The sequence below is a fragment of the Elaeis guineensis genome, chromosome 16, assembly GCF_000442705.2.
Source record: "Elaeis guineensis isolate ETL-2024a chromosome 16, EG11, whole genome shotgun sequence".
Lineage (NCBI taxonomy): Eukaryota > Viridiplantae > Streptophyta > Magnoliopsida > Arecales > Arecaceae > Elaeis > Elaeis guineensis.
Genome location: NC_026008.2, coordinates 28557855 through 28581253, shown reverse-complemented (window position 1 = coordinate 28581253; position 23399 = coordinate 28557855). Strand labels below are relative to the sequence as shown.

Below are 23399 nucleotides of genomic sequence, written 5' to 3'. Positions count from 1 at the left end.
ACAAGGGATCTTGATATGCAAAGGCGGACTTAAAATAGTAAAATTTTGACGTTGGAAACTGATGAAGATAATGAGATTGAATATTATGGTATATATCCTAACAGATATTATACAGTTAAGATATGCGTCAAAATAATTTATTTACCTGTTTAAATGTCAATGGTGGGATATTAGCAATAATAGAACTGGTATTCATAAAGATGCATATTTCACAAGCATCAACTTTGTGAGAATATGGTACCAATCCGATCTTTTCATACTCGCTAGTCAGACAAAGTAGGTAATATACCTAAAGGATACGAGATATAAAGGCAAATGGTATGTTGTACAAAGTATTACACCAAGAGGTGTTTATGACATAAATGTTCATTTTGAGCTAGAAGCAGATAAGGATTTCTTTCCAGAGGAATAGAAAATAGCTGACTTGGGATAGTACAGTGCCGATATTGGAAGTATATCTCTTCTGATTAGGGATGACGTGCAACCTAATAATATTAATATCAGTGAATTAAATCTGAATATGTCGGAGGATGATGATGACAATGATAACAACTTCATAAATGATGGCAAGAAAGATTATACATTGATAGATTATGATGATGAAGATATTGATAATCCTTCTGATGAAGATACACACATTGAATAATAATATATAATTTTTTAAAAAAATTATATATTTTATATTTTATATATCAAGTATTGATGTAATTTTTTATCCTTATTATACTGTCTCTAATATATTATTTGATACAGGCATGGCACCAAGAAGACGACGGCACAGGATGGGCCCATGTGGAGATGAGGTAGCCACATCATCTCTTATGATGACAGGTTGATTTTATATATTATTATTTTATATATTTAATTTATTTTTATTTTTTTATATGTATAAATAACTGATTTTAAACTATGCCATCAGGAGAACTATCTGAGCGGAGAGGGCCACATGGAGATGTCGGTACATTTCCATCCGAGCAGCAGTCGACTCATCCAGAGGTAGGTACATCATCTCCTGCTATGATAGATTGATTTTATATATTATAATTTTTTATATTTAATTTGCTTTAGTTTTTAATCATGTATGAATAACTGATTTTATGCTACGCGACTAGGAAGACCATTTGACGGGTGGGATCCATATAGAGATATTGATACCTCCTCATCCCAGCACATGGCTACTGAGGCAAGCACATCATCTCCTGCCATGACAGATTGATTTTATAAATTATAATTTTTTATATTTAATTTATTTTAAATTTTTATCATAGATAAATAACTGATTTTAAGCTTTTATTTTGCTGTAGCTGATATGTTATTAAGCGATCTCGTGGAGCCGTCAGAAATGAGAAGCAGGAGTAGAAGTGGGCACATCCCGAGAAGAGGATGAGGGTTGTCATCCCATCAGGATATGTCATGCCAATTCAACACCACGTTAGAGATCCGTACGTATATGAGGTTGGCATTATTATTCGAGCGTACGCTCTCCTGATGATGTTCGATTGACGGAGAGTTTCGAGGCCGTAAAAGCAGATTCTCCTCAACCATTTATCCATAACTAAATATAAATTACATTGTATTTTTTAAATACAGATCTTTTTATTTATTTCATATTTAATTTGATAAGTACTTAATTTTTATTTTTTTAAATCTTATATGTTGTATATTATTTGTGCAGCACGACTTTGATATCGAGGAGATTGATACCCCATGCATGCGAGAGGCTATCCTTAGATATATGAGGAGATTGCTTAAAAGATTCAGATATGACCTCCATAGCCACTGGAAGGAGGTCTCTAGTGCACATGGGGTGACGGCGGCACATGAGATATCCCACAGGAATGTTTCACGCCCCGACTAGGATCTTCTCTGCAACAAGTAAAAGGACCCTGCATACCCGATATAACATTATATATAATAAAAATATGAATTATCGAATTGATGTGGTATAATATATTCACTAATATCTTGAATGCATTTGCTTATTAGGCCTTTTGTGAAAAGAATGCACAAAACTGATTGAGGCTCATGGTGATGCATTGTGCTGGATCGAAGTCATTTGCATAGCATCAGTATGAATTGGTAAATACATATACATACATCTTTAATAATTTTTTTAGAATATGTGTGTGTCTGTGTAATTACATTCATAAATTTTAAAAGAATATTGAGACAGGACAGCTACCCAGGTGAATTGACATCTGCCAGAGGACCCATGATCGGACAATGGGGGAGTGGCTTTCTGGGACTAGGAAGAGCATATAAATATTAATTGATTAAGTTCTATATTTCAATTTCATTATGAAGTTTAGACTTTTGATTATATTTATTTTTTTCTTTAATTAGTAGCGAATGATGGAGATACGATCCCAGTCCATCGTTGAGAGCTCCACCCCACCCATAGATGATGATATCTGTGATGAGGTGCTTGGTAGGAGGCCCAGTTATATTACGAGATTGGGATATGTGGTTGTGGCCCCCATCTCCTCTAGAGCATCATATGTTTTTTGTGATGCTCGTCTCTATGAGGCAGAAAGGAGACATGAGGAGATACGTCGAGCTAAGGAGGAGCACCGTAGATCTCAGGAGGACATAGCGGCCCTACAACATGACATTATTGAGCTTAGGTCCCAGCTTGCAGTATTTAGGATGAAGCTTGATGAGTTAGTTCGTCGCATGCCTCCCTCACCACCTCCCGACGTCCCTACTGATGCCTATGATGATGACTCCACCGATGATGATGTTAGATGTCCTCTTATGATTGATATTATTTTATATTATTTTTAATCTATATATTTTCATCATTTAGTAAATAATTAGTTTGCTAATTTAATTTTTTAATCTATTGCAGGTATGTGATACAGCTTGGTATGTAGAGTTTTATTTTGTATAGATGTATATATTTTTATATGATATTTTATACGATTGTATATATACTTGTTTTGTTACATATATGGTTATAAAAATAAACATAATATATACATATATATATATACATATATATATATACATATATATATACATATATATATATACATATATATATACATATATATATATACATATATATATACATATATATATATATATATGTATGTATATATTGTGTTATTGTTAAAGTGAAATAAATTTGATTCTGACATACGTGTGAATGAAGAAGGTAGTATACACTATATATATTTGTTTATGTACAAATTTATAAAAAAAATTATAAAAAATTATCATGAAAGTAATTAGTTTTTTTGTAAAAAAGATAATTAGTGATGTAAGAGAAGTGTAGGTAAAAATCTTTAGCAATGTTAATTAACATCAGTAAATAAAATATAGCATCGCCAAAGGACGTGCTGGGGTGTCGGGCATGCCACCATTAGCGATGCCTATAAAATATTTATCGATGCTAATTAGCATCGCTAAATGGTGATGCAAAATTAACACAGGTAAAGATCTTTGGCGATGCTAATAATCATCGATAAATATTCATTTGCATCGTCAAAGAACATGCCAGGATGCCGGATGTACTACTATTAGCGACGCTAACTACAATTATCAATGTTCATTAGCATCGCTATTTTTTCTATGCTTAGTTTGCATCGCTAAATATAATATTAGCGATGGAAAATAAGCATAGGTAAAATAAGTATCGCTAAATGACGATATTAGCTCTTCGATTCTGGCACACCCTTTTGCGATACTACTTAATATTTTTTTATGCTAAAGTGGTGTCGCTAATAATATTTGACGACGTAAAATTAGCATCGCAAAAAACACATTTGGTGATGCTTGATAAGCGTAGGGAAACTAAAACTTTTTCAACAAAATTTTTGCATCGCTAAATATATATTTACCGATGCTTTGTAAGCATAGCTAAATTGACTATTGCCGATACTTTCTTTTTACATAGATAAATGTAACTAACTACGCTTCAGTTAAACATTGGCAAAACCAAATATTTACTGGCGTTAAAAAATAAACATCAACAAATGGAATCAACAACCCCTTATTGCCGACGCTTATTTGTCGATACTTTTTACGTCGGTAGTTATTTTTTACAATACTTTTTTAGATTTAGCTACGCTTTGTTTGTGTAGCTAATTGTCTTATCTCTTGTAGTGCCCACAAAAAAAAATCCACTTGCATTGAAGGTAGTGGGTCTCCGACAAAGAACTCTTTGATGCTTAGGTCAGCGAAAACTTAAGTACAGATAAAAAGAATATGAAAGCTGAGAGTGGCTTGGATTGGCTTACCAGAGCTTGCCTAAGGGTCTCCTCATTATCTTTTTATTATTGAAATTTTCATAGGTGCTAGTGCACGTGGATTTCAAAAATTTTTCTAAATGTAAAATACAATAAAAAATTAGATTAAAATAATTTTAATCTAAACTTACATTCATCATATGAAAGTACCTACGGATCTAGTTCATATACTGAAATTAATATAAACTGATTTTAGCATGAATAAAGAAAAGTTTGTGATCAATTCACATACCTAAATCACTTTTTCTTTGCTTTAAATCTTTAATAGGGGCTGAATCCAATTCAATCCCTGGATTTGGGATTAAGCAGATTCTGAATTAGCAGCACAAATGTTCTGCCTCTATGGGTATCTACAGGGCCGACCTGGATAGGCTCCTCTTAATACAATGCACTTGAACTCAAAATTTGAATAGGCTTGAATCAAGCTTGAATAGGGATCAACCCTTCAATCCTTTTTGATCTTTCTTTCTTGATTCTTGAACAAGCCAAGAACCTTTCTTGATCTCTCAACTAATCAAGAAGAACTACTATCAAGAAGTGATTGTAACAAACTCCTAACAAACTTGAGAAGAAGAAGAAGAAACCAAGAGCCTTGGCACCAACTCTTGACACCAAGGAAGAGGATGCCACCCACCTCTCTCCTAGATCCAAGAGAGGATGCCTAGAGAGAGAGGACATGGGCTAGAGAGAGGAAGAGGAGGGGAGGTGTTGGGCACAATAAGGGTGGCAGTAAGGATGAGAGAATATGTGATATGAAGAGAAATAGGGCTAGGATCCTTTAAATAGATAACATAGTAAAATCAAAATTTTTTTTTGATTTAATCTAAACCATAAATCAAGCATCCAACTATTGAAGGCCATTGAATCAAATTCAATTAGATTCAAATCAAGTATAGAAATTGGCTAAAGCTTATCATATAAGTAAACCAATCATAAGAGAAATTAGGTTCATTCAGATGCTAGCAAGGTTAACATGAACCCAATAGAATTTCTGTAAATCTATACTAGTTGGTGCTTCATAAGCTCAATTTAAACCAATCCAGAGCTTCTCTCTTTAATGTGTGACCCCATAGGTTCAATTCTGTCTAGTAGTGAGATATATTATGATTTCTATCATAGGTATCATTGAAATCTCTTTCAGTGGATCGGAACAATTCTACTCTAACTCGACAAAGATCATTGATCCAGAATGATCTTATTGAACTCTCACATTCCAGCAGAACTGAAATAGAATCTCTAAATGTAGTTAATGTGTGATACAGTCCCTCTATCGTGAGTCCCGACTAGATGACAGATTATGGATAAATCGTCAAACCACATCATCAGTCATATAATATATCCAATCAGCTCAAGTCTAATGGTGATTTCAAATAAATTTTTTTATTAATTACATTGCTATGGTCATAGATTTGTGGACTTAGCTTCTCAAATTTCATAGGACTACTCTTTATCAAGAGCAATAGATCTCATCTAGATGTATACGTTGCTCCCACAGCTCAATCAACTGAAGCCAACATCCACTATAAAGACTCATAATCGAATCAATGCTTATGTATATTCATACAGCAGTCTTACTATGAGCAACTATGACACCGCAGATCAAAGGATCAGTCACACAACTATAGCATCGAGATGATCACTGACGATTGAATAGAAATCTTTATGATCTCTTATATGGTCACGCTCAATACTAATAATTTTCTAACAACTATTCGTATTTACCGTTCAGTATCTCTACACTGTAAATTAGAGACTCATCTACCTTGAAGGAAGCAAACTATGCGTCAGTCTATCTGGATTGATCACCATCCCCATGACCATCCTATGATCGAGAGTAATTTAGGAATCGATCATACATACCTCTAATTCTCAACACTTGAGAATATATATCATAACATCAATTTCAAAGATAATTCAAAGACACATAATACTTGAATAGAAAAAGAAAACTTATTCTTCATTGATTAAATCAATAGTTTAAGTATAAATTTGTATCATAGAATGAATAATATCTTTGTCAATAATTGACTTTTAAGACATATATTTAACAATCTTTCACTTAGACTAAAGTCAATTGGCCATTAATCTAAGTTCCATTTTCTCAAAGTGAGCTTCTATTTTGGGCTGGCTCAACTACTTTGTCAGTGGGTCTGCTACGTTATCTACAGAATCTACTCTTCACACCTCGACATATTATTTCTCGAGGTAGTCGCGTATGATATGAAACCACCTCTCAATGTATTTGAATTTTTGATGAGATCGGGGCTTCTTAGCAAGTGCTATGGCTCCATTGTTGTCGTAGTACAATGGTATGATATCTGATGTCATTGCACCAAATTTTGCGATAAATTTTTTGAACCATAATTTTTTTTTTATAATATCCAAAGTAGCGACATACTCAGCCTCTGTGGTCGAATCTGCGATGATGCTCTGTCTGGAACACTTCCAACTGACTGCACCACCATTGCAAATGAATACATACCCGATGTAGACTTTCTATCATCAGGATCCGACATAAAGTTTGAATCTGTATAATCCTCAATCTATTGCTCAGATACTCCTCCAAAGACTAAGAACAAATCTTTAGTCCTTTGTAAGTACTTAAGAATGTTCTTCACAGCTATCGAGTGTTGATTGTCAGGATTCGACTGATATCTGCTTGTAACACTCACAGCAAGTGTAATATTAGATCGAGTACATAACATGGCGTACATAAGGCTCTCTATCGTCAAAGCATAAGGGATCCTACTCATATGCTCGATCTCCTCAGAAGTGATAAGATACATCATCTTGAAAAGTCGAATACCATACCTAAGGAATAGTAAACTCTTTTTGGAGTTTTTTATGCTGAACCGCTTCAGCACTTTCTTTATGTATAGCTTTTGTGATAGACCAAGAATCTTTTTAGATCTATCTCTATAGACCTTTATTCCAAGGACATAAGACGTTTCTCTTAGATATTTCATAGAGAATTTCTTAGACAATCATGTTTTGACCGAGGTCAGTATAGAAATATTATTCTCAATAAGAAAGATATCATCCACATATAATATGAGGAAGACAAGCGCATTCCCACTGATTTTTTTATAAACACAAGATTCTTCTTCATTTTTGATGAAATCAAATGATTTGATCGCATCATCAAAATGAAGATTCTTGCTCCAAAAAGTCTGCTTTAGTCCATAGATGGACCTTTGTAGCTTGCAGACTCGATAATCACTATCATCGGACATGAAATCTAGAGGCTGCTTTATATAGATATCTTCTTTAAGATATTAATTCAGAAAAGCTGTTTTCACATCCATATGTCGGATTTCATAATCATAGTAAGCTACAACAGCAAGCAATATGCGGATAAATTTCAGTATGGCTATAAGTGAAAAAGTATCATGATAGTTAATACCTTCGTGCTGACTATAACCCTTCACGATCAGTCTTACCTTATAGGTCTCTATCTTATCATGGATATCTATTTTTTTTTTGTAGATTCATTTATACCCAATGAGAATAATTTCTTCAGATGGATCCACTAAGGTTCATACCTGATTTTAGTGCATTGAGTCAATTTCTAACTTCATTGCATCTAACTATTTTTCAGAATCGATGTCAGACATTGCCTCATCAAAAGTACTAGGATCATCATCATGACCTCATCTCTCACAAGGAATGCTTCTTCTACATCCTCTTTTAGCATACCCATGTATCTTTCAGAAGGATGGGAGATTCTACCTGATCTACGAGATGGAGGTGGAACATTAATTACTGACCCATCATGGATAGATTCTTGAGGATCTATAGCTCTTTACTTTTCAAAGACATTCTCATTAAGCTCAACTAAACTCCCACTGCCACCATCCTGGATAAACTATTTTTCTAGAAATATGATATTGCGACTCACAATCACATTGTGATCATGTAGAAAGTAAAAGTAGTATCCCATAGATTTTTTGAGATACCCTATCAATCGAGCTGCAACAGATCTATCCTCTAACTTATCAGCTTTCTGTCTCTTGACATAGACTGGACATCCCCAAGTCTTAAGGTAACTCAGACTCGGCTTCTTATCGTGCTATATCTCAAATGGTATGAGAGGAATGGATTTAAAAGAAATTCTATCTAAAATATGCATCACGATAAGTAAGGTATATCTCCAAAAAAATAAAGATAAATCAGTGAAGTTCATCATGGATTGGACCATATCCAATAGGATCTTATTTCTCCTTTCGGATATCCAGTTAAGTTGAGGTGTGTCAGAAGGAGTCCATTGAGAGACTATGCAGTTCTTCTTAAGATATCCTAGAAGTTTAGCACTTAGGTATTTCCCTCCTCAATCAGATGTAAGGATTTTGATGGGTTTATCTGTTTGCTTCTCTACCTCATACCTGAATTCTCTAAACCTTTCAGAGGCTTCGACTTGTGTTTCATGAGAAACACATATCTGCACCATGATAGATCATCAGTAAAGATAATAAAATAGCTATAACTACTCCTGACCTGCACATTAAATGGGCCACACACGTCAGTGTATACCAGGGCTAGTAACTCAGTAGCCCTTTCTCTTTACCCCACAAAGGATAATCTAGTCATTTTTTCTTGAAGACATGATTCACAGGTCAGAATTGACTCAGATTTAACCAAGTCTAGGATCTCATCCTTTTTCAGTTTGCTTATCCTGTCCTCTCTAATATGACCAAGTCTATGGTGCCATAAGTACTTATGGTTAAACTCATCTCTGGATCTTTTTTGGCCTACGATACTCACTACTTGCTTGTTTAAGTTCACATTAGCATCAACATGCAAGTGATAAAGACTGTCAATCAAAAGACTAGATGCAACTAATTTATTTCGCAGATAGATGGAATAATAGTCTTTATTGAATTGAAAAATAAATCCATCCTGTGCTCGTACAGAATCTGAAATCAAATTTTGACTAGCTATAGGAATAAAATAATAGTTTTTAAAATTCAATCTAAAGTCTGATGGTAATCGAAAAGAGTAGATTCCAACGGCTTCTACTGCAACTTTTGCCCCACTGTCGATTCGAAGGATTATGTCACCTTGCCTCAACCTCATACTTTCTATTGGACCCTGCATTGAAATATATATGAACACTAGAATCAGAGTCCAATACCTAACTAGAAATAGAAGAAACCGTTAGGTTGGATTCTATTATGAGTATACCTTCAGAATGTTATTCATCCTTTTTCATCTTTAGACTCTTCAGGTAAGACGGACAGTTTCTCCTCCAATGACCATCGGAGTCGCAGTGGAAATACTTTTCCTTCTCTACAACTTTCTTCGGAGTGTCCTTCTTAAGTTTGCTATCTTTCTTCTGCTTCTTTGCAGGCTTATTTTTTCTTCCTTTGAGACTTTCTCTTAGAAGGTGCCCATTCAACGGTAAGAACAGAGTCCCTTGAACTTTTCAAGGTACCCTCAGCAGTGACCAGCATATTGACCATGGATAAATTGTAGTCCAATTTGTTCATATGGTAGTTTATGATAAACTATCCAAATGAACTAGTCAAGGATTGAAGGATCAAATTCACCTTTAACTCCCTCTGCATAGTAAGCTCAAGCTTCTCAAGCTCCTTAAGATCCTTGATTATTGTCATACAATGATCGTCGACTGACTGCCCCTCATGCATCTTCATATTGAATGATTGCTTGGATAATTCGAAGTACATGATCTACCTCTGTTCATCGTACAACTCTTGCAGATGAGTGATTATGACATGGATAGTGGGCATATGCTCATGCTGGCTCTGTAATTTATTTGACATGAAAGCTAGCACATAGCACTTTACCCTAAGGTCATTATCCGTCCACTTGTCTAGAGCAGCTCTTTGCTCTGTCGTAAGACGGGCTGGTAAGGCTAGGACATCCTGATCGAGTATATATCCAATCTTCTCGGATGTCAGGACTATTCTGAGATTTTTGAGTCCGTTCTTAAAATTTATGCAAGTCAGATGGTTGGTTTTAAGGATGCAGGCTAGTGGGTTAGAAGCCAATATTATTTATCTGTGAGAGTAGAGATTCTAATTAAACATTGGTACTTAAATTTATATTTACTCTAAAAATTTTTAAATACAAATAGACTTCTACTATTTTTTCAGAATTCGATACTCTTCGGATGAAAAATGAAAATCCGACGTGATCAATGCAAGATTTCTAGTGGGTGTTGCTGTTCGATCAATACCGTACATCTCATCTAACAGTTATTGATAACATGCACACCAATGCATAGGTAACTCTTTATCCAGAAGCTTCTTAAAGCATATTGTAGCGACTTGATCTCTAAATCATGTGAGCTCAGATAACATATATTGCATCATTCCTTAGTTAAGCCAAATCCATCATTCACAAGCAGGTGTGAAATCGTTATTGAGTTCCTCAGATAACACATATTGAGTCTAACCCCATCTTCACCTTGGAGCAACTCTTTGCTAATAGAGTGGTTGTATATTTTCGATGCAACTGAACTACTGTAACCAGTCGAGAACAGTCAACATCAGTACCGTGCCCGCACTTCTACAATGGTGGAAGACCATAAGGCCTAATATTGATTAAGAAGGTTTAGATCAGATCTCATCTAATCAATCATCACATGACCGATCTAATTAGCATGGATCAAACTAAAACATCTTAGCAATTAATGAATCCAATCATCCAATTAGATAGGTAAGTGAGATCGACAGGAGGGTATGTCATTAACTCATCGATCGATCGATCGAGATTTGTCTAAGACATCAAATGGCTTATTGATTTCAATTAGCCAATATAGGAGAATTAGGTTCAAGCCATAAAATTGAATTAGGTCCTTAGGTTGACTCGATTCTATATATAGGATTTGATCGACTCAATCTACAATATTTGTAAAATCACTGGCTCAATTGATCTAATCTAAATCAATACTTGATTCGGTTTGATCAATAGCTACATCAATTTCGACCTAATATGATCTAATCATAATCTAAGATGCAATTTTAATGCAAAACTATCCATGTCCAACTATTTATGCACATACTAATTTTAGATCATAAAAATAATTTTTAGATCTAAATTTATTACATAAAAAATAAATTTTTAGTTCTCAAAATATTTTCAGAATATGCATGCAATCATATATCATATATATGAAAAATTTTAGATTTTTCAAAAATCAATTTCGGATCTAAACATACCATCATATATCGTATACATAAAAAATTCAGATCGTAGAAATTTAATTTCCAATCTACGCATGCTTTTATATATCATATATATGAATAAAGATCAGAACAAAAATATTTTCAGATCTGAACATAAACACATATATCATATGTATGAACTAAAATCAAAATTTTAAAAATAATTTGCAAAATTTTTATGCTACTTTCATACACATGAATATATGGCTCTAATACCACTATTAAAATTTCTACAAATGCTAGTACATATGAATTTCAAAAAAAAATTTTAAATTCAAAATACAGTAAAAAATTAGATTAAAATAATTTTAATCTAAACATGCATTCATCATATGAAAATACCTACAGATCTAATTCATATGCTAAAATTAACATAAACTAATTTTAGCATGAATAAAAAAAAGTCTGTGATCAATTCACATATCTGAATCGCTTTTCCTTTACTTCAAACCTGTAATATGAGTTGAATCCAATTTAATCCCTGGATCTGGGGTTGAGCAAGTTTTGAATCAATAGCATAAGTATCCTACCTCTACAAATATCCACAGAGTCAATCTGAATAGGCTCCTCTTAATACAATTTATTTGAAATTAAAACCTGAATAAGCTTGAACCAAGTCTGGATAGGGATTAACCCTTGAATCTTTTTTGATATTTTTTTTTTGATTCTTGAAGAAGCTAAGAACATTTCTTGATCCCTCAACTAATGAAAAAGAACTACTATCAAGAAGTGATTATAACAAACTCCCAACAAATTTGATAGAAGGAAAAAGAAATCAAGAGCGTTGGCACCAACTCTTGACACCAAGGAAGAGGATGCCGCCCAAGAATAATATGTCAGCCAACAATTGACTTCTAAGACATACATCTAATACTTATATAGGAAGGTGTTGGAGTTTGTTATTCCTAGACCCATAGGCTACAGACTGGGGCTCATAGATGGTTAGTTGTGGGCATTTGTTACACCCACGTGACTATATTTTAGGAGTTGATTAGAAGATTCCAATAAATTGCTCACGTTGTTCGATGAGTCGATGGATTGGAATCGACCCATGGCCGAAGTGTCATCCTGGTTAGATCTGTATCTGGTGGAATACCGACCTGGAGGTTGAAGTCAACTACGGACCTCATCCCCACTGACAATGGGATATCAACCCAGCGGTAAGGTGACGATCGACTTGGAGATCAATTGATGTTTGAGCTAGTGCGACTATTTTGCCTTGATTTCTTATGATGGATCTGATAGTACCCACGGCCATCCCTATATTTCTGTCGGTCTAGAATTTTTGGAGATGATCCCGAGGTTCATAGTTGAGATGGCATGACTCCACAACATAGGCCTTAAAGTTTGTCATCATTGGTACACTTCCAATGACCGCACAAAAATCAACATAATAAGAATGCGCAATGAACAATACATTGAAAACCAATCCAGCATTGCTAAAACAAACAAAAACTAATTCTTTATATAGAATTTATCTCAAACATCTAAGGGTTTTTTGTTTAAACAAGCTCTCAAAATTAGAGGTAAAGAGCTTTGAAGCAGTGACTATATTTGGTTGGGGTCATGAGAGAGGATGGAATGATATATCCATCATTCAAAAAAAATTATGAAGAATGGATGAAAAGAAAGAACTATCCATCCACCCTAGCCCATTGATTTGCATCCTTTTAAGTTGAGATGATATAATAAAAAATAGATAAAATATATGAGAGATGAATTTTTGCATTGATAAAATTATTTCTTATTTATTTTTTTGACAAAACTATAACAAATCTTCACTTGTTTATTCATATTAATCATATATATTTTATTTTATTTATACTAGTAATCTTATTCTATTAAATTTTATTACTAATTATTTTCATTTTAGTACATAATTTTCATAATTGTAATTAAAATAATTAGATTTATCTTCTATTTTCTATTTATATTTATTATTTTCAATTAATTATTTGAATAAAATTAATTAATTACTTAAATAAAATTATAAATTAATTATTTATTTATATAATAATATATATATAAATAAACTAATTCATTAATTATAAATTTATAAAATTATTTACTAAAATAAATTATATATTTATATAACTTTTATATAATTATAAATTATAAAAATTATAAGTTTATATATTACTAACTTCTTTATATAAATAAATATAGTAAATTGATAATAATAATATTTTTATCGTAATAAAAATATCATATAAATATTATTTATTTTATTTTTATTTTTTCTGCATCAAATAGAGAAGGAAATCATTTTGATTCATCTAACTCTCTATTAGATATGCAGGATAGATAGAGGAAGAAAGATAGATGAGAAAGAAGGTTTCGATCTCCTATTCATTCTCTCGTATGTTAGGTAAGATTTGAAATGATAGATAGAAATGGTTCTCTCCTCCATTTGATAGAAAAAAAATATAAGGATGGATGATATTTATAGATATCTTTACTAAATTATCTTTTGATAAAAAAATCATCATAATTATTATTAATTTATAATATATATCTAATATATATATATATAGACATTTGTGTTAGCAAAACCTCCATCCACCATGTGTCTTCAAAAAAAATTCTTATTTCGGCTGCTTTAAGCCTCCCACTCGATTGATACTCCCAAGAACGAAAACAAAAAGAGGAAATACCCAACAAAAAACCCTAGCCATTGTCTAAACTTCCCTATTTGGCCACTCCAAACTTGCCACTAGATTAAGACTCTTGAGGATCCAAAAAATAGAGGAAAAATAGAAAAAATATAGAAAAAATCAACAAAAACAAAGAAAGATGGAAAAAATTTAAGGATAAGACCTTTCCTCATAGATGATCATTTTTTTTTCTTTTCAACTCTTTTTCTTTTCATTTCATTATCTTTTTCAAAGATCTATGGGAAAGGAGAGCACTTGAGAAAGATTAGAAGGGTTTTTTAGGTTCCAATTGGGTTTTGTCTCAAGTATATGGAATTTTGTGCAAGTTATGGTGGTGAAAGTTTGTTCCTTGAGGTTTGGAGAGCTTAATCTTGGTAGAAGCATGATATTTTGTAGGGTTGGGGCTTTTTGATTGGAAGGATTCTTCTTTGGTCATCTAAGCTTTTCTATTCCACTGCTCCAAGCCTACCACCCGATTGAGACTCTTGAGGATGAAAAAAATAGAGAAAAAATTGAGAGAAATATAGAGAAATAAAGGAAAGACAGAAAAAAATTTAAGGGTAAGACCTCTCCCAAAATGGATGACCTTTTTTTTCTCTTTTCATTTCATTATCTTTTTCAGAGATCTATGAGACAAAAAAGTACTTGAGAGAGATTAAAGGCCTGTTTTTTGTGGATAAATATCATAAAAAAATTGATCAATTTTTTTGTTGACCAACTTATCCATATTCTCATATTTTTTAAGATGGATAAATTACTTTTCATGAATAATATTTATCAATGATATAGAGAAAAATCTTATCCACCAGGGAGTGGCTAAATCATTTTTTCATTAATCAAAAAAATAATATTTTTAATTCATTCTTAATATACCTTTAACCTTATAATAATAATAATATAATATATTATAATATAATATATCATAATAATAATATAACATAATATAATATGATATAAAATTTATATAATATATTATCATAATATAATATAGAATATTATATTATAATATTATAATAAATTATTATTATATATTATAATAATAATATAAGAACATAATATACTATATTATATTATATTATTATATATAATAATATTGTATAATATATTATATTATAATATTATAATAATATATTATAATCTAATATGTCATATTATACTATTATCTATAATAATATATATATATAATAAAAATATTGCTATGATGCTCCTTTATAATATTTTATTATAAAGAATATTTATGGTATTATATATTATCATTTTTATATATTATATATATATAAATATATAATATATATTTCATATTATATATATTTTTATGGTGCCCGTCTGCGACTCCTTTGCCCTCATCCGTGACTCCTTCGCCCTCATCCCCCATCCCACCCTCCAGCACTCTCGACACCGACGATTCCCACCCTCTCCACCCCAAACCCTCAGGCCATATGTGCCCCCCCCCCAAACAAAAAAAACCCCCTTCGACCCTACAGTTCCCACCCTCCCCACCCCACTCCCAACACACCCCCCCCACCACCCCCCCTGCCTGTCCACGCTCGCGGTCCAGGCAACTCCTCCACCTTCAATGGCTCATGGAGAAAATTTTTTGAAAAAAATAATAAAATTTAATTTAATTATGATTTAAAATAATTCTAATCTTTGAAATATTTCCTGTACCAGCCATGCATATGGGCACTTTAGCCAATTACAATCTGAATGGTCTATGTTTAATCAGATGGTCAGTAATAGATAAATAATAAAAAGACTAAAATATATTTTGAAGTACCATAGTAAAGCTCATATAATAAAAAATATTATGAAAAATATGAATAGATCTTAACAATTTATCCAAAAAATTAATAATGCAAAAAATATGAATAACAAATTCTCAAACTATTTTCTAATGTATAAAAGAACATGGATAAATTATTTTCTTATTTAAATATTTTTTTAAAAATACTTACCAAAAAAAATATAGATTTCTAAATAAATTTTTTACCCTGAAAAAAGGACCCTAAAGAAATTTCTCAAGCTTCGATTGGATCTTTTTTTTTCTGTGCGAGCTCTAGCAATGTGAGTTCATTCCTTGAGGTGTTGAGAGCTTAATCTTGATAGAAGCATGAAATTTTGTAGATTTTGAGAGTCTTTGTAGATTATGATATATAGAAGCATGACACATGTATCTTGTTTACCCTCATGGATGAGCTAGAAGATAAGGCCAACAGTCTTGTGAACAAACTACTGATTGATCATGCCATCAGAAACAACGCCAATACGCTCGATTGGATGAGCTGCCAACTCTCCAAGAACCTTTTGAGCTTTACCATAATAACAGAATGGGAGAACCTCTTAAGCTCCATCATGATAGTAGAACGAGAAAAGAAAGAATGCTCCGAAGGTGAGGAGCAAAGCACAGAAGAACGAATGCTAATACGAAAAGAGTGCGAGGATTTTAAGAGCTAAAATGCAAGAGACCCATGAGGAACCTCAAATTTTAAAAAAAATAAAATAACTTATAAATAGCTTATAATCCACATTATGCATAAAATATATTTTCTATTATTTTAATTATTTTTAAAATACATATAAAATAGATATAATAAATCAATAAAATAAAATATTTTTTATGAAAAAAATCACGTCCATGCATAGCACGAGTTATAAGCTAATTTGTACCAAATAAGTAAAGTAATTTATACAATTTTTATAATTTATAATTTAATAAATATTCAATTTAATTTAATAAATAATTTAATAAATTAATTATATATGAATAAATTTATTTATATAATTATTAAATTAATAATAATTATTAAAATTATGTATTAAAATTAAAATAATTAGTCATAAAATTAATAGTATAAGATACATAATATCTATAAAATAAAAAATATATAAAAATAAAATAAATATAAAAAATGAAGATGTATTAGGATTTTGTCAAAACAATTAATAGGAGATGATTTTGTCAATATAGAAATCCATTACTCATGTGCTCCATATCATTTCTTATGTTTCGTAAATTTAGAAGGATGCAAAATAATAGACTAGGATAGATGGATATATTTTTTTTATCATCTTTCTTAAAATTTTTTGAATCAAACAATGAATGAAGACCATCCATCCTCTTATAACACCAATCAAATATAAGTTCATGTTTCACTAAACATATGAGAAAATTTAGAAAAAAGATTAATCCATCCTCTCCTTCATCCATCATTCCTCATCTACCTATCCTTCCTCGAATCCAGCCTAAGGTCTGCCATCATGGCATACTCCCAAAGACATACAAAATACATACATAACGTGGTTAATTAAAAAAAAATATATTATATAGTGGCACTGGCGCTTGAAGCTAGCAGGCAAAAGGGCATAGGCAGCCGCTGCAAATGTTATATGAAACCAAGTTTTTGTAGTTGCCGTCTATGTTGCAGCAAGCAACAAGAAATCTTAAAAAAAAATATTCAAAAACAAAAATAATCAAACAGAACTAACACTACAAAAAAAAGTATTGCTCTAAAGATGATTCATTCGAATCGGTTAAAAAGTAATCTCAAAAATTTATTTTCAGAGATGATATAGAGATGATATGGAGACAGTGAGATAGCCTAGAGATAGACCGTGTCGAGGGGTTGGACGCGATGGAGCCGCACGATCCTCTCTATATCCATAGGAGGGCGAAGGTTCTCAACCGACTAGTCTCGAGATGTCGAGAAACATCGTTTCCAATATTTCTAAAAAATATCTTAATTTTTTTGTAATTAAAAAAAATTATATGATTAATTAGTAATTCAAAAATAATATTTATTTAATTATAATTAATAATTAATTGATCTATACGAAATTAGATTTAATTATAATTAATATAAATATAATATAAATATTATTATTTAAATTAATTAACTAATTTTAAGATTAGAGATGGAACAAAGATGGCACCAGTAGAGATAACTTTGAGACGAAAAAGGCTTGGCGATGGTAATTAAAAAATTTTAAAAATAATCATATTAGAGATTGTTATGCGGCGAAATAACTATCTCTGAAAAACCGATTTTGATAGGGATCTTTGATTTCTCAAGCGACGCGATTTACAGAGATAGCCAAGAGCCATCTCAGATACTTTTTAGAGACCGATCCCCAATATTTTGTAGTGTAAATAAGATATGAGATTTCTTACGATATAGCCTCAGATATCCAAGGAAGAAAAAATTTAAGCAGCACAAGCTCTCAAGCCCGGCGAGACGAAAGCTCTCAGGCGGCCACTGCGAATGTTTTGAGAAACAAGCCTTTAAGCTTGTCATCATCGGCACTCTATTTGAAGATCCATTTTATCCACCCAACACAAAAATCAGCCAAATTGCTAATTTCCAGTTTGACACCATGATAATAGCAGATAGTAAAAATATTTAGAGAACATATTCTGAAATATAATAAAAATCCAGCACAGCTTTTTGAAACAAACTCATAAAAAAAAGAAAAAAATCGTAATTAAAAAGAAAATCATAATGGTTACAATATATCTTATATATATAAAGGGATTATTCAAGGTCGAACTTTTATCAACTTTAATTCTAGAACTACGAAAAAGAATCAACAAGGACCATATACCATTCTAAAGAGAAGGGGAAAACGCACAACTAAAATAAAAGATTAGTTAAATATTTTTTAGCTTCAGATATCCAAGGAAGGAAGAGTTGAGCTGCACAAGCTCTCAAGCCCGGCGAGAGGCGAAAGCTCTCAGGCGGCCACTGCGAATGTTTTGAGAAACAAGCCTTTGGATATATCATCAACAGCAGCAACCACTAAAAAAATCCATCAATAAACACAATATAAAACAATAGAATAATAACAGGGAGGGATGAACGAGGAAATATCTAAATTAGACATGGAATCATAAGAAACGTATTCCAAGATTTGGGGGCGATCTCAGACATCCAAGGAAGGATTTGAGCAGCAAAGGCTCTCAAGCCCGGCAAGGCGAAAGCCCTCAGGCGGCCACTGCGAATGTTTTTTGAGAAACAAGCCTTTAGATCTGTCATCATCGATGCCCCCAGAGCAAACCCATCTCACAATGCACATAGAGTTATAGTATCGAGAAAGAAACTAGTAAACAGACAAGAGAAAAGAAGACCTTTTACCGACTCCAATGAAGGAGATTGGAGGGAGCGGACGGCGCTATACGGGGTCTAGGGTTTTAAGGATGGCAAGAGGAAACGCGAGAGGACGCGACGGCCGTTCGCTAGCGGTGCGATGGGCTATATATAGTGCTTGGTGTAGCTCCAGAAGCTTCCAATGTTATCCCGGAGGTGTAGGTCGATCGATTAGCGGACTTGGGCTGGCTTTTGGTGAGAAACTTAGGCCTGCGTTTGGGCTGGGCTGTAAGCTTCCACTGTCGCACTGGAGCATGGTTTTGCCTTGGTGAACAGGAAGTATCGCTGGACGGGTACTTGGTGGATTTGTGTTTTGTCATATAATTTTTTGTTCAGTTTTTTTATATATTTTTTTCATGCGTTTCGAAAATGAAAGTGGGTTCTATAATTTGCTTCATAAAAAAAATATTTTCATATATGGCCAATTATACGGGATCTACACTTTGAACGATCTCATTAGATGTCCTTGGTTTTTCTAATATTTTATTTTATGATTGATAGGGTTGTTTTTATTCTAGATTGATTTAATAAATCTGATTTTTCAAAAAACAAACCAACAAAAATAATAGCTAGGCTAATTTTTTTTGATGGTCAATATGGAAGGCCAGTCAGAAATTGATTGCTTTTGAGCGATTAATATAATTTTAAAGAATTTTTATCATTTAGAAAATTTATACATAATATTCTGGTCTTGTTATATGATGTAGGTTGGCAAGCTTTTGACGTTGGTGTATGAATATTGTAGAAAGAAGATGGATCAGAAACTCGTTGTACAATTTGATATTCTAAAATAATATTAGTCTTTTTAGTTATGCATCAAATATAGAGGTGGCAGCAGGTTGGATATGGATAGGTCGATCAATACCCATATCCGCTCCCAGCAGTAAAAAATTCATATCCATATCCGTTACATACCCATCTCGGATTGGATCGAATCGGATCGAGCTTCAAGAATAGATCGGATCGGATATACCCGAAATCTCTATATAATTTTTTTAAAAATATTTGTGTAATGGAACATAGCCCTATAAATTAAAAATTTTATAACTAAAGAAGAATCTTTTCAATCAAAAATCTCCGACCTTACAAAACATCATGCTTTTACCAAGATTAAGCTCTCACAACCTTAAGGAACCAACTCAAACCACCACAATTTGAACAGAATCTCATATATTTGAGGAAAAAAATCAAATCGAAACCTCGAAAATCCTTCTAATTTCTCTCAAATGCTCTCCTTTGCCACAGATATCTGAAAAAGATAATGAAAAGAAAAGAAAAAGAAGCACAAAGAAAAAAAAAAAAAGATAATCTATGTAGGAAAAGAACTTACTTCTCAATTTTTTCCGCTTTTCTTTTGTTTTCTTTGATTTTTCCTTCATTTTCTCCCAGTTTTTCTTCTATTCTTTCCATCCTCAAGAGTCCCAAAGGGGTGGGAGGTTTGGAGTGGCTGAATATGGAAACTCAAGAGAAGCGAAGCAGTCGAATATAGGAAGCTTAGATGGCTAGAATTTTATGTTGGGTATATATATATATATATATATATATCGGATCGAGTTCGGGATGGGACATATTATTATCCATATCCAATCCATACCCGCTTCGGATTTTTTTTTTCTAAAACATATATCCATCCCGAATTTTAATTGGGTTGGATAAAATCTGTCCCATTCGGATCGAATTAGATCAGGTGTCGATAGGTCAGACCAAATTACCACCCCTAATCTAATATGTGAAAATAAAGTTGTTGGTATTCTGCTTTCTTTGATCAATTCTTTGCACATCTTAATGCTCAATATAGAGGCTCATGCTGCATTAGCACCTGACCACCATCAAAGGGTCCAAGTAGCATCAGACCCAATTTAGCTCCCATTATGTATTCAAGGCTTATCAAAGGCGATGTCTGATAAGGGAAAGGTGAGGGTTTCAGCTAACCTGAAGGGGAGTAAATTGGCTGACCTTGGCCTTGATCGATCGCTACTAGCGAGGGTTTCTTCATCGAAGGCACCTCCAAAGCCGAGCCACTCAAACAAGGAGGCACCTATACTCCGAGGAGTTCTCAGCTAATTGATGGTTCGAAAGCTCCTAGAGTAACGAGTCATGACGGTAAAGTGGCTATTAATGACATCAATCATACATCTTTGGTGAGGATGCTGTCGTCAGAGGTGTCTCGGTAAAGTGTGGCTACTTAAGGTGTGTCTTCTTCACCTCTGAGGGCTGCTGCTCATTGTGGTGGTCCAAAGGTGGGTGCAACTAGGACTTTTTGGTCTCAGGTCCGAGGAGTTCATAAATTTTGATGGAAAAATTCTAAGACAATGAGGCAGAGATTGAAGCACTGGAAGCTCGATTAAACTGGCTGGTTGAGTTCCCTATAGATGAGCTTCATCATCCACTCAGTGCTGGAAGAATGCTCTCATAGGTAAATTCCTAGGCCATGATCTCTCACTTGTTTTTGTTCAAAAAAGAAAGAAAGCTAGGTGGGATGTGGAAGGCCCATTCCATATTTCACCAATGTCTGAAGGGATGCTAATCTTTGAGTTCCCCTCGGAGATGGTGAAGAACCATGCTCTGGAAAAGAGACCATGGTCCCTTGCTGGACAAATTCTTGCTCTTGAGAGTCGGTAACCCAATTTTTGACAAGGAAAGAATGTTGTTTGGTTTGCCAGAATCTGATTCATCTCCCAGATTTGCCATTGGAATTATGGGAGATGGCTAAGATCCTCAAGTTAGCCTTGGTTGCCGGCACCCCACTATTTATGGATGAACAGACAACCACCATGGCCTGGATGGGGTTTGCTAGGGTGGCTATTTTGGTAAACATTACCAAACCAATTTGCCCTAATGCCAAGGTAAAGCTCGATGATGCAACTATTTGGCAACAATTTTCTTATGAGGAGCTACCAGAGTTGTATTATTCTTGCGGTAAAATTGCTACTCCTTCGTGTAGGTGCTCTGATGCTACCATAATAGAGGCTAAACCCTTATATAGTCCGTGGATTCGTGTTGCAAGATTTCGAATCTTCGAAAGTTAGACCGAATATCAAACATCTCCTACATCTTCATCAGCCCAAGAACAGCAGCAAACAGATTGGTCACAATGGAAAAAGGTTTCTAAGAAGCCTTCTCCTCCAAGAGGACAATAAGTACAGACTCTTTCGGTTATGGTAAGAGAAATGCAGTAGAACATCAAGCCTCAGTCTGCTCAAAAAATTTCACAATCGATCAAAGAAAGGTCAGCTAACCGACCTCCCCATAGTCTTAGGGTGGGTGCTAGCCATCTTAGCCGACCTGATAACCCTGATCGGCAGAAGCATAGATGATTGCCTATCCCGATCTCAAGAAGGAATTCGACATCGGGTTATTTCTCTCCTCATCGACATACAACTCAAGAGGATGACCTGGAGAGGAGGCTTCAAAAGATGCAATAGCGGATTGACGTGCTGCAGGTGCTCCAATAGTAGGATGTTGATTTGGGTTTCAATACGGATCCTCCGTTTACCCAAAAGGTCATGAATGAATCGTTGCTGCCCCGATTAAAAATACCATAGATGGAGCCGTATGATGGGACCACCGATCTGATAGATTATTTAAAAAACTTAAAATCTCCTATACTCCTGCAAGAAGCAACTCATGCAACCCTTTGCCGAGTTTTTCCTTCAATCTTGAGGAAGGCCGTCCGTCATTAGTATTCAAACTTGGAGCTAAACACTATGGACTCTTTTTATCAACTCAACTGGATGTTCATCGCATACTTTGTTAGCAATCATCGACAGCACCGTAAATCAAACTTCTTCATCCATATAAAATAGCGGGAGGACGAGCCACTTCGAGACTATATCAACTGCTTCAATACTGCAATCTTGGAAGTACGAAATTTAGATCAATCCATGGCAATGACAGCACTTAAGGCTGGATTTCTCTAAAATGTCTTCTTCTTCTCACTCAATAAAAAATATCCAGAGAATTTCATTGAAATATTAGAGCGAGCGGAGGGATATACTCAAGCAAAGGAAGCCTGGGATCAACAAGGAAAAAAACTCGACAACGGATCCAACCAAACATTGAACAGGATAAAAAGAAAGATTATTGGTGAGTATAGCATCGATGCATCGAGCAAAAGTCCTGTCTGTCTCGGACTCCACCTCGGAGAAACTGAGCTAGGCTCCTGTG

The 23399-nt window shown here is 33.7% G+C and overlaps 3 non-coding genes across 3 annotated transcripts; all 3 read right to left on the bottom strand.

The window, feature by feature from the left end:
• Positions 1 to 18264: 18264 nt before the first annotated feature.
• LOC114912665 (small nucleolar RNA SNORD14) lies at positions 18265 to 18391 on the bottom strand. The gene has a single exon (XR_003798371.1). It is a non-coding gene; the product is annotated as a small nucleolar RNA SNORD14 (small nucleolar RNA).
• A 358-nt stretch (positions 18392 to 18749) lies between these two features.
• Positions 18750 to 18877, bottom strand: LOC114912671 (small nucleolar RNA SNORD14). Its single transcript, XR_003798377.1, has one exon. It is a non-coding gene; the product is annotated as a small nucleolar RNA SNORD14 (small nucleolar RNA).
• Positions 18878 to 19004: 127 nt separating this feature from the next.
• LOC114912654 (small nucleolar RNA SNORD14) lies at positions 19005 to 19129 on the bottom strand. The gene has a single exon (XR_003798360.1). It is a non-coding gene; the product is annotated as a small nucleolar RNA SNORD14 (small nucleolar RNA).
• Between the last annotated feature and the right edge of the window lie 4270 nt (positions 19130 to 23399).